This window comes from Chiloscyllium punctatum, chromosome 8 (assembly GCF_047496795.1).
Source record: "Chiloscyllium punctatum isolate Juve2018m chromosome 8, sChiPun1.3, whole genome shotgun sequence".
Taxonomy (NCBI): domain Eukaryota; kingdom Metazoa; phylum Chordata; class Chondrichthyes; order Orectolobiformes; family Hemiscylliidae; genus Chiloscyllium; species Chiloscyllium punctatum.
In genome coordinates this window covers 19969591-19982762 of record NC_092746.1, presented here as the reverse complement: position 1 = coordinate 19982762, position 13172 = coordinate 19969591, and positions in this window count along the sequence as shown.

The following is a 13172-nucleotide window of genomic DNA, read 5'->3' as shown; positions in this document are numbered from 1 at the left end:
CCCATGATTACCATTGACTTCAGTTTTGCTCGGGCCTGATGATGCTACACTCATTCAAATGCTATTTTGACGTCAAGGACAGTCATCCTCACCTTTTGCCTCTTCCATCTCTGTTTAGATCAAAACTGTAATGAGGTCAGGAGCTGAACACCTCTGGCAGAAACCAGATTGAGTGTCAATGAGCAGGTCATTGTTTTGCAAGCATTCTGTTCATCACTTTGATGCTGAGTCTTCCAAGATCTCTTTTTCTTGCATCTGGAGTCTCATAGAACATAGAACATAGAAAAATACAGCGCAGTACAGGCCCTTTGGCCCTCAATGTTGCGCCGACCGAAGCCTACCTAACCTACACTAGCCCGGTAACCTCCATATGCTTGTCCAATGACCATAAAGAGGGAGAGTCCACCACTGCTACTGGCAGGGCATTCCATGAACTCACAACCCGCTGAGTAAAAAATCTACCCCTAACATCTGTCCTATACCTACCACCCCTTAATTTAAAGCTGTGTCCCCTAGTAACAGCTGACTCCATACGCAGAAAAAGGTTCTCACTGTCAACCCTATCTAAACCCCTAATCATCTTGTACACCTCAATCAAATCTCCCCTAAACCTTCTTTTCTCCAATGAGAAAAGCCCCAAGCCTTTCCTCATATGATCTTCCTACCATGCCAGGCAACATCCTGGTAAACCTCCTCTGCACTCGCTCCAATGCCTCCACATCCTTCCTATAGTATGGCGACCAAAACTACACACAATACTCCACATGAGGCCACACCAGAGTCTTATACAACTGCAACATGACTACAGGACTCCGGAACTCAATTCCTCTACCAATAAAGCCCAGTACACCATATGCCTTCTTCACAGCACTATTTACCTGGGTGGCAACTTTCAAAGATCTGTGTACATGGACACCAAGATCCACACTACCAAGTAGTCTACCATTAGCCCAGTAATCCATCTTCTTGTTACTCCTACCAAAGTGAATGACTTCACACATAGCTACATTGAATTCCATTTGCCACCTTACTGCCCAGTTCTGCAACTTATCTATATCGTGTTGTAACCTGCCACATCCTTCTTCGCTGTCCACCACTCCACCGACTTTCAAGTCATCCGCAAACTTGCTCCCTCCAGGTCATTTATAAAAATGACAAACAGCATCCCAAAACAGATCCTTGTGGAACCCCGCTAGTAACTGCGCTCCAAGATGAACCTATACCATCAACTACTACCCTCTGTCTCCTTCCAGCCAGCCAATTCCTAATCCAAACCTCTAATACACCCTCAATGCCATACCTCCGTAGTTTTTGCATTAGCCTGCCATGGGGTACCTTAGCGAACGCCTTGCTAAAATCCATATACACCACATCTACTGCTTTACCCTCGTCCACTTCCTTGGTCTCCTTCTCAAAGAATTCAATAAGGTTTGTGAGGCACGACCTGCCCTTCACAAAACCATGCTGACTATCCTTGATCACATTATTCCTATCCAGATGTTCATAAATCCTATCCCTTACAATTCTCTCTAAGACTTTGCCCACAACAGAAGTGAGACTCACTGGCCTATAGTTACTTGGACTATCCCTGCTCCCCTTCTTGAACAAGGGGACCACATTCGCTATCCTCCAGTCTTCTGGCACTATTCCCGTAGGCAACGACGACATAAAAATCAAGGCCAATGGCTCCGCTATCTCCTCCCTAGCTTCCCAGAGGATCCTAGGATAAATGCCATCAGGCCCAGGGGACTTATCTATTTTCATCCTTTCCAGTATTCCCCAGACCTCTTCCCTAAGTACCTCAAGGCCATCCATTCTAATCACTTGTGACTCAATATTCACATCAGCAACAATGTCCTGTTCCTGAGTGAATACTGACAAAAAGTATTGATTTAGTGTCTCACCAATCTCCTCCGCCTCCACGCACAACTTCCCACTACTATCCTTGACTGGACCGATACCTACCCTAGTCATCCTTTTATTCCTGACATACCTATAGAAAGCCTTTGGGTTTTCCCTAATCCTATCAACTAAGGACTTTCCATGTCCCCTTCTCGCTGCTCTTAGCTCTCTCTTCAGATCCTTCCTGGCTATCTTATAACTCTCCATCGCCCCAACTGAACCTTCACGCCTCATCTTTACATAGGCCGCCCTCTTCCCTTTCACAAGGGATTCCAATTCCTTATTAAACCACGGCTCCCTCACAAGACCCTTTACTCCTTGCCTGACTGGTACATAATTATCAAAGACACCCATTGTTCCTTGAACAATCTCCACATATCATTTGTGTTCTTCCCTTGAAGCCTATTTTTCCAATCCACGCATCCTAAGTCATGCCTCACCGCATCATAATTTCCCTGCCCCCAGCTATAACTGTTGCCCTGCAGTGCACACTTATCCCTCTCCATCACTAGAGTAAAAGTCACCGAGTTGTGGTCACTGCCCCCGAAGTGCTCACCTACCTCCAAGTCTAACACCTGGCCTGGTTCATTACCTACAACCAAATCCAGTATAGCCTCACCTCTTGTTGGCCTGTCTACATATTGTGTCAGGAAACCCTCCTGCACACATTGGACAAACACCGACCCATCTAACGAACTCGAGCTATAGCTTTCCCAGTCAATATCTGGGAAGTTAAAGTCCCCCATAACAACCACCCCACTACTTTCACTCTTCTCCTGAATCATCCTCTCAATACTTTACTCTACTTCTCTCGAACTATTAGGAGGCCTGTAGAAACCCCTAACAGGGTGACCTCACCTTTCCTATTTCTAACCTCCGCCCACACTACCTCAGATGGCAATCTTCCTCCATCACTGCTGTAATACTATCCTTGACAAGCAATGCCACACCTCCCCCTCTTTTACCCCCATCTCTGACCCTACTAAAACATTTAAACCCTGGAACCTGCAACAGCCATTCCTGTCCCTGTTCTACCCACGTCTCTGTAATGGCCACGACATCGAAGTCCCAGGTACCAACCCATGCTGCAAGCTCACCTACCTTATTTCTTATACTTCTGGCATTGAAGTATACATACTTCAAGCCACCTTCCTGTTTACAGGCACCCTCCTTCGAGATCGATGCCATGTTCCTAACCTCCCTACACTCAAGGTCCTGTACCCTGAAGCTACAGTCCAGGTTCCCATGCCCCTGCAGAGTTAGTTTAAACCCTCCCAAAGAGCACTAGCAAACCTCCCCTCAAGAATACTGGTGCCCCTCAGGTTCAGGTGTAGACCATCCTGTTTATAGAGGTCCCACCTCCCCAGTTGTCCAGAAACCGGAATCCCTCCCTCCTGCACTATCCCTGTAGCCACGCATTTAACTCTTCTCTCTCCCTATTCCTCGACTCTCTATCACGTGGCACGGGTAACAAACCAGAGACAACGACTCTGTTCGTTCTAGCTCTGAGCTTCCAACCTAGCTCCCTGAAAGCCTGTCTAATATCCTCACCCCTTTTCCTACCTATGTCGTTGGTGTCAACGTGGACACGATCTGGGGCTGCTCCCCCTCCCCCTTGAGGACCCGGAAAACATGATCAGAGACATCACCTGGGAGGCAACATACCAATCGTGAGTCTCTGTCGCCCCTGCAAAACCTGTGCCCCTCACTATTGAGTCCCCAATAACTATCGCTCTACCTTTCTCCACCCTTCCCTTCTGAGCAACGGGGACAGGCTCCCTGCCAGAGGCCTGAACCTCGTTGCTTACCCCTGGTAAGTCATCCCCCCCACAAGTATCCAAAACGGTATACTTGTTCTTGAGGGGAATGACCACAGGGGGTCCCTGCACTGGCTGCTTCCTCCCACTCCCCCTCACTGTCACCCATCTCTCTATAACTTTCAGAGTAACTACTTCCCTAAAGCTCTGTTCTATGACCACCTCTGCCTCCCGAATGATCCGCAGTTCATCCAACTCCAGCTCCAGTTCCCTAACACGGTCTTGGAGGAGCTGGAGATGGGTGCACTTCTTGCAAGTGTAATCAGGAGGGACGCTAATGGCTTCCCTCACCTCATACATGTTGCAAGAGGAACATTGCACTGCCTTCGCTGCCATCCCTCTAAAAGAGAAACTTTAAAAACTAGATCTAAAGAGACAAACAAGCAAAATGCAGCACTTACCTGCTTGTCACAACGGGTCTTATTATTAGGTTAGAGGAGGAGGGCGGGTAGGAGGCTCTACCCTTGTAGTGCCTCGGGTTCCTCGCCTGCGCGCTTTTATAAGAAACAAACCCTCCCAGGTAAGCTAGCGCGACACCAGCTTCCGGGTCCGCTAGGCGCTTAAAAAAAACTTTAAATTTTAGCCGTTTAAAAAACAATAACTGGACTATACCGTGACTTTAAAAAAACACCATCAGACAGCCGTTACCTGCTCCGCCGAGAGAGTGAGCCTCTTTTTCAAACTCCTTTTTCTCCATGTCTTACTCTGTCTGAGGAGTCTTCCTGCTTTTCTATTCGCAGCATCTATGTAGTTTTCCATGATCCTATCCCGCTCTCCGAATTTTCCCTTTTCATTTATGTTGTGGTATTGTTAAACTGTCTTAAAGGTAATTTGCTGGTTAGGTCTGAAATCTATGTAGGAGCATAACAGCAGTATCTTTAGCTGACTGACTTCCCTCGAGCTCACCTCACAAATCTCTGCAAATATCTTTCCACTTTTTGGACACTTGCTAAAACCACTGACCAAACAATCTGAATATATTCTTAAAATTAAATGAAGATGCTAGAAACCTGACATAGAAACAAAAATTGCTGGAGAAACTCAGCAAGTCCAGACGTATCTGTGGAGAGAAAGTAGAATTAATGTTTCCGGACCAGTGACCTTTCTTCAGAAATATTAGTAGCTAGAGAAAGGAGGTATATGTGCTGAAGACAGGGTTGGGATGGGGTGGTGGAGCTGTGGGGATAGGAGTAAGCAAATAGAAGAAGAAGGAACCCAGAGTGACAGAGAGAAAGATGATTGGACAGATAAAGGGATGGATAATGGTAAACCAAAAATTATCTTGAGCTTCTAGTTGTTTGCCATTTCAACACTCCACTGTGTGCCCTGGGCAATATTTCCACCTCGGGCCTACTGTAGTGCTCCAGAAAGTTCAGTGCTTGAAGAACAGCACCTCATTTTCTGCAGTCTTCAGCACTCAATGCACCTTCCTTTAAGTCCTTTACTCAACCCCACACTTCAGGCCCTGTCATCATGTGGGCTGTTTTCAGCACAGCCAGTCCAAGATTACCTTCTGACATTATCCATTATCCATTCCTTTGTCTGCCTAACTGTCTTTCACTCCTTCTGGGCTCTGTCTTCATCTATCCTTCTCCACTAACCCAACCTCATTCCGCGCCTCCATCCCTTACCAAAGACCCCCCCCCCCCCCCCCCCCCCCACCCCCGTCTTCATCATATTTCTTTTCCTAACTACTAATAGTTCTGACAAAGGGTCACTGGACTTGAAAAGGTTGTAGTCATACAACATGGGAATAGACCTTTCTGCTGAACTCACCCATGCTAACCAGGTTTTCTCAACTGAACTAGTCCTATTTGGTTGCGTTTGGATCATATCCCTCTATACCTTTCCTATTTATGTACCTGTCCAAATTTCTTTTAAATATTGTAATTGTACCTGCCTGCACCACTTCTTCTGACAGTTCATTCCATACATGCATCACCCTCTGTGTGAAAACGTTGCCACTCTGATGTCTTTTAAATATTTCCCTTCTCACCTTAAACCTATGTCCTTTAATTATGCACTCACCTGCCCTGGGGAAAAGACCTTTGTTGTTCATCTTACCCATGCCCCTTGTGATTTTATCAACCTCTATAAGGTTACCCTCAGCCTCTTATGCTCCAAGGAAAATGTCCCAAGCTATCCAGCCTCTCCTTGTAACTCAAACTCTCCAGTCTCAGCAACATTTTTGTAAATTATTTTTGCACCCTTTTCTGTTTAATAACATCCTTCCTATCACAAGGTGTACACAGCACTCCAAATGTGGCCTTACCAATGTCTTGTACAGCTGTAACATGATGTCACAACTCCTGTACTCAGTGCTCTGTCCAATAAAGACAAACATGCCAAATGCCTTCTCCACCACGCTGTCTACCTGTGACACCACTTTCAAGGAACTATGTACTCACACCCCTAGGTCTCATTGTTCAACAACATTCCCCAGGGCCATTATCTGTGTAAGTCCTGCCTGGTTTGTCTTACTAAAATGTAACACCTCACACTTACCTGCATTAAGCTTCATCTGCCACTCCTTGACCCACTGGCCCAGTTGATCAAGATCCATTGTATTCTTAGATAACATTCTTTGTTCACTGTCCCACCGATTTTAGTGTCATCTGAAAACTTACTAACTATGCCTACTATATTCTCAACCAAATCATTATATAAATGATAATCCTTATGGTACACCACTGGTCACAGGCCTCCAATTTGAAAAACAACTCTTTACTACACCCCTCTGTCTCCCATTGTCAAACCATTTTTGTATCTAATTGGCTAGCTCTCCCTGGATGCCGCATAATTAATCTCACTAACCAGTCTACCAGGGAGTACCTATCAAAGGCCTTCCTAAAGCCCATGTAGACAGCATCTACTGCCCTGCCTTCATCTATTATCTTGGTTACCTTTTCAAAAAAAATCAATCAAATTTGTGAAACACAATTTCTCATACAAAAATCCATACTAACTATCCCTAATCAGTCCTTGCCTTTCCAAATGCATGTAGATCCTGTCTCTCAGAATTCCTTCCAATAACTTACCCACCACTGACATCAGGCTCACTGGTTAGTAGTTCCCTGGCATTTCCTTGCAGCCTTTGTGAACTAATAACACAACATTAGCCATCCTCCAATCTTCTGGCACCTCACCCATGGCTGTTAATGACACAAATATCTCCACCAGAGCCCCCACAATTTCTTCCCATAATGTCTTGGTATACACTTGATCAAATCCCGAGGATTTATCTACCTTTTGCATTTTAAGACCTCCAGCACCTCTTCTGTAACGTGGACTCTTTTCAAGACACTATTTATTTCCCCGAGTTCCCTGGCTTCCATATCTTTCTCTATGGCAAATGCTGATGAGAAACATTTGGTTAAGACCTCACCCATCTCCTGTTGTTCAACACATAAAACCTCATTGATCTTTCTCTCCCTATTCTCTCCCTTGTTACTCTTTTGCCCTTAACATACTTGTAGAATTTGTTTAGATTCTCTTTTACCTTATCTGTCAAATCTATCTCAAAACCTCATTTTGGCCTCCTGATTTCACTCTTAAGGGTATTCCTACTTCCCCCCATACTCCCCAAGGGATTCATTTGATCCCAGCTGTCTATACACATGACATATGCCTCCTTCTTCTTCTTGACCAGAGCCTCAATATCCCTCGTCATCCAGTGTTCCCTACTCCTGCCAGTCTTGCCCTTCACTCTGAGAGGAACATGCTGGCCCTAAACTCTTGCTATCTTCCATCTAAAAGCCTCCCACTTGCTAACGTCCCTTTTCCAGCAAACAGCCTCCCCAGACAACCTGTGGAAGTTCCTGTCTAATAACTGAGAGGACTGCTTTCTCTCCACAGATACTACCAGACCGGCTGAATTTCTCCAGTAATTTCTGTTTTTGTTGAAAATCTCCTTTTGTAGCCTGATGTAATGTTTTGTTTGATAATGCTTCCACAAAGTGCCTTGGATTGCCTTTATATAGAAGAATAAATTTTTGTTCTGAATTCAGAGGCATATACTGTATCATCATCCTGTATGATTCATTCCCAGGTGGAGCATTATGTTCAATTTTGATGGTAACATTTTCACAAAGGTAGTCCAAAAATATCCGCATACGTTGGCTGAAAAGAACCAACTATCTCTCTGTTATGTGATTACTGTGGAAAGGTCATGGTCAGCCAAGTGCACAGTTGTGATGACCCAGTTGCAGGTTTCAATAGCAGAAGGACAAGAAGCAAATTGCTTTACAGTGAATCTGTATAAATTATTCACAATAATGAAAGGTGCAGGGACCTGCGAAGATAATTTTAAAAATCTATAAACTAAAAGTAAATAGGCACTTGAGAAGTAGTCATCATAAAAAGTAATTGACATTTAAAATAAGCCACCAGAAAATGCCATAAACTACAATTGAACTTACAGTTAAAGAGCAGAGCACCAGTTTTTCTGAATGAAGCAGAAGACGACAACTGGCCAACATTCATGTCATTGAATTCATCAGGCAAAAAGGCCACAATTTTCAAGGGGTGGGAAGGGCTCATTGCCGTAAACAAAATGGTGTCAGAGCCTCAATTCCAAGTCCCATTCACAAATCCAGCTTCCACTGTTTCACTGGATGGAAGGTACTCAGGGTAGCACTTTGCTCATCCACTGTTCATGGAGGCAGTTGCTCATGTAAAGTTACAGCTGTCTTCAAAGACATCTAATTTCATTTCTGTGATTTTCGAAACATGACTCATGGTACTTACATATTTGAGTTAAAGATTTAAATTTGCTGGAGTTATTTGGATATGTAATGTACACTTTCAAAGAACTAAGGCACCATTTCATAGAGGTCAGGTGTCCTTTGGCAGTGGTCAAGTAACCCTTTGGGATGGTTAAGTGTGGACTCGAATGTCTGTGAAAATATGGACAAGCTCTTTGGAACTGTAAATTCTCAGGCCCTTTAACATGTTGAAAAACAAAATCCAGGCTTTTGTTAGGGGGGAAAGAAAGTTTTTTTTCACTGTTTGTTAATATAATAACTATTACTGCTTGATTACACAATAGGTCATCTTCGTCAAAGTAGTAGGCAGAGAAAGTTCACAGTTTGATTGACAACTATAAGAATCGACAAAGAGATAAAGTGTCTTGGGGGTAGGACTGTGAATGCAAATGTAATTGGGGATGAAGTTCCTGAATAATTTTTTTTCATAGGAAATAAAGTATTTAAGGATTTTTAAACAGTATCAATCAAATTTTAAAAAATATAACAATGTCCGCCACAAACATTTAGAACTTTATTCTTTAATTTCATCTCGGCTCCTAAGATGTGGCCGTGGTGGAAATTGGGGGCAAAAACAGAAATTGCGAGGCAATTCGTTTCAGATCTCCAGAATCCGCAATTCTTTGTTTATGTTTTGGGAAACTGGGTGAGTTGGCATGAATGGTGTAAGGCAAGAGTTGCCATTGTTTGCACAGGTGCTGTAAAGGGCTATGGGGTGAATGGGGAGTTAATAACTTGACATTAGTTTGGGTGAAGTTGGCATAGGAACTGTAAAAGATGTGTAGAGGGGTTTATATGGAGGATGTGAGGAACTGTGGGGGTGACTGGGGCATGACTTAGCATAGATGGGAGATGAGGTGTGTGTGGAAGGTGAATGGGAGTGAAAGCATGAGAACTGCTTTTGCTTTTATCAATTTATTAGAAATGGAACAATTTCTTAGAGTAGCAAAGAAAGTGTTTAAACAGTCATGTAAAAGCAAAATGCTGCAGATGCTGGAAATCTGATACAAACACAGAGAATGCTGGAGAAACTCAGCATGTCTGGCAGCATCTGGGATGGAATGGTGGCTCAGTGGTTAGCACTGCTGCCTCACAGTGCCGAGGACCCGGTTTCAATTCCAGCCTTGGGTGACTGTCTGTGTGGAGTTTGCACATTCTCCCTGTGTCTGCGTGAGTTTCCTCCCACAATCCAAAGATGTGCAGGTTAGGAATTGGCCATGCTAAACTGCCCATGGTATTAGGTGCATTAGTCAGGGGTAAATGTAGGGGAGTAGGTCTGGGTAGGTTACTCTTCGGAGGGTCTGTGTGGACTTGATGGGCTGGTTTTCACATTGTTGGGAATCTAATCTGTAGAGATAGAAACCGAGTTAATGTTTCAGCTGCAGTATAACTCTTCTTCAGAACTGAAAGATGTTGGAAAATAGTTTTTTTTATACTTATGACAGAGTCAAATGGTGGTGGAGGACCAATGCAGAGCAGGAAGAAAATAGATATGCGTTAAGGGTGTAAATTAATGTGTTAAAGAGAGAGAATTGATCCTTACTACTAAGTGCAAACTAAACAAGATACAAAAACAACATGGCTGTGGGGCTGGTGGGGGTGAGAGAAAGAATGTAAGAAAATTATAAAACAGTCAGAATGTAGTCAATTTCTAAAGTTATTGAGTTCAAAATTGAGATCTCCAGGCTACAAAGTGCCAAGAGAGAAAATGAGGTGTTGTTCCTGAAGCTTGTGTTGTGCTTAATTTGAACACGCAGCAAGCCCAGGACAGAAAGGTTGGCATGAGAGCAAGGTGGGCTTACAGAAATGGCAAGCAACTGGGAGGAAAGAGACAAAACAGAGATGTTCCACAAAATGGCCACTCACTTCACTAGTGTAAAGGAGACTGCAGTGTGAGCAGCAAATACAGTAGACAAGGTTGGAAGGTATGCTGCTTCACTGGCAAGGTGTGTCTGGGGCCTTGGATAATGAGGAGGAAGGAGGTGAATGGGCACATGTTACACCTTCTCCAATTGCATGGAAAGATGCCTTAGAAGAGTGAGGAAGCATTAGCAGTGTTGGTGGAGTAGACCAGAGTTTCACCAAGGGAACAGTTTCCATGGAATGCAGACAGTGAAGGGAAGGAAAGGAAAGATATTTTTGGTTGTGGTATCCTGCTGGCCAAACAACAGTCCTGACACCTGGCAGCCCCTATGAGTCATAGAGCCATAGAGATATACAGCAGGGAAACAGACCTTTCGGTCCAACTCGTCCAGATATCCTAACCTAACGTCTTCCCATTTGCCAGCACTTGGCCCATATCCCTCCAAACCCTTCCTATTCATATACTCAACCAATTGTATCAGTCTGTCTCACTTCCTCAGGCAGATCATTCCATTCATGCACCACCCTCTGTGTGAAAAAGTTGCCCCTTAGATCTCTTTTCTTTCTTTCCTCTCTCACCCTGAACCTATGCCCTCTGGGGACTTGCCCACCCCAGAGAAAAGACCTTGTCTGTTTATCCTATCAATGCCCCTCATGATTTTATAAACCTCTATACAGTCACCCTTCAGCCTCCGATGCTCCAGGGAAAATAGTCCCAGCCTATTCAGCCTCTTCCTATAGCTCAAATCCTCCAAATCTGGCAACATCCTTGTAAATCTTTTCTGAACTCTTTTAAGCTTCACAACATCTTTCTGATAGGAAGGAGACCAGAATTGCACACAATATTCCAAAAGTGGCCTAACCAATGTTCTGTACAGCCACAACATGACCTCCCAACTCTTGTTCTCAATACTCAGTAAAGGAAAGCATACTAAATGCCTCCTTCACTATCCTATCTACCTGAGACTCTATTTTCAATAAACTATGAACCTGCACTCCAAGGTCTCTTTGTTCATCAACACTCTCTAGGACCTTACCATTAAGTGTATAAGTCCTTTCTGATTTGCTTTTCCAAAATACAGCACCTCATATTTATCTAAATTAAACTCCATCTGCCATTCCTCAGCCCATTGGTCCATCAAATCATGATCCCGTTGCAATCTTCTTTGCTGTCCACTACACCTCCAATTTTGGTGTCATCTGCAAACTTACTAACTATACATCCTATGTTCACATCCAAATCATTTACATAAATAATGAAAAGCAGTGGACCCAGCATCCTTGTGGCACTCCAGTGGTCACAGGCCTCCAGTCTGAAAAGCAGCCCTCCACCACCACCCTCTGTCTTCTACCTTTGAGCCAGTTCTGTACCTAAATGACTAGTTCTCATTTTATTCCCTGAGATTGAATCTTGCTAACCAGTCTCCCACGAGGAACCTTGTCGAACGCCTTACTCAAGTCCATATAGATCACGTCCACATCTCTGCCCACAGCAATCTGCTTTGTTGTTTCTTCAAAGAAATCAGAAAAGTTTGTGAGGTATGATTTCCCACCCACAAAGCCATGCTGACTATCCCTAATCAATCCTTGCCTTTCCAAATACATGTATATCCTGTCCCTCAGGATTCCCTCCAACAACTTGCCCACCACCAACATCTGGCTCACTGATCTATAGTTCCCTGGCTTGTCCTTACCACCTTTCTTAAATAGTGGCGCCACCAGCCTTCCAGCACTACACCTGTGACTATTGATGATACAAATATCTCAGCAAGAGGCCCAGCAATCACTTCCCTAACTTCCCACAGAGTTCTAGGGCACACCTGATCAGGTCCTAGGGATTTATCCACTTTTATGCATTTCAAGACATCCTCTGTAATATGGACATTTTTCAAGAGGCTGGCACAGAATTGTTTCCAAAGGCTGTGGGCATGATCTCTGTTAGTAGCACCCCCTATTCTTTTCCTCTGACATGGGCAGCACAATGGCACATTGCCCAGTGATTAGCACTGATGCCTCACTTTGTCATGGACCCAGTTTCGATTCCAGCCTCCGGTGAGAGTCTGTGCAGGATTTGCACATTCTCCCTGTGTCTGTGTGGGTTTCCTCTGGGTGCTTGGTTTCCCCCACAATCCAAAGCTATGCAGGCTACATGGTAAACACAGGGATAGGGTGGGATTTGGGTCTGGGTTCGATGCTCTTTGGAGGGTTGGTGCAGACTCAATGGGCTGAATGGCCTCTATTTGCACTGCAATGATTCTGTGCGTTTCCTTTCACCATGTCGTGTTTGTGGTGTCAGGAATTTGGCCTGTTTTACATGTGTACATCTGATGTACATACCTTCAAAAAAGTATGCCTTAAATTACTGTCAATTGTAATTCTTTTGCTAAAGGAACATTTGCAATGTTTGTTTTAGCAATAACAAGAACCTGACTTTGCATGATTACTTTCTACGTAGTTGCAAACATTTTGATTAAGTTATTTAATTGAAGAAAAGGGAGTTATAAGACATCAGCTGCAACAATAATGCATAATTCCAATAATAACAATGCGCAATGGAAAGCAGAACTGTACTTAATGGCATCGGTCATTTTGACAAGGTCTGACATTGACATTGCATTTGCACAAGTGCAAGGAGTTCTCCCTCTAGTGTTGTGACATGAATTAACTCAGTCCAGAAAATGCAGGGATGCTGCGAGATTTTACTGACTATTACTTTTTAATGTTTTCTCTTTGCATTCCTAGCTTCCCTTTTAGTTTCATTTCTGTATTTCTTATATTCTTGTAGAATTTCTGTGGTATTGCAATCTGAGTACCAACATAAACTTCC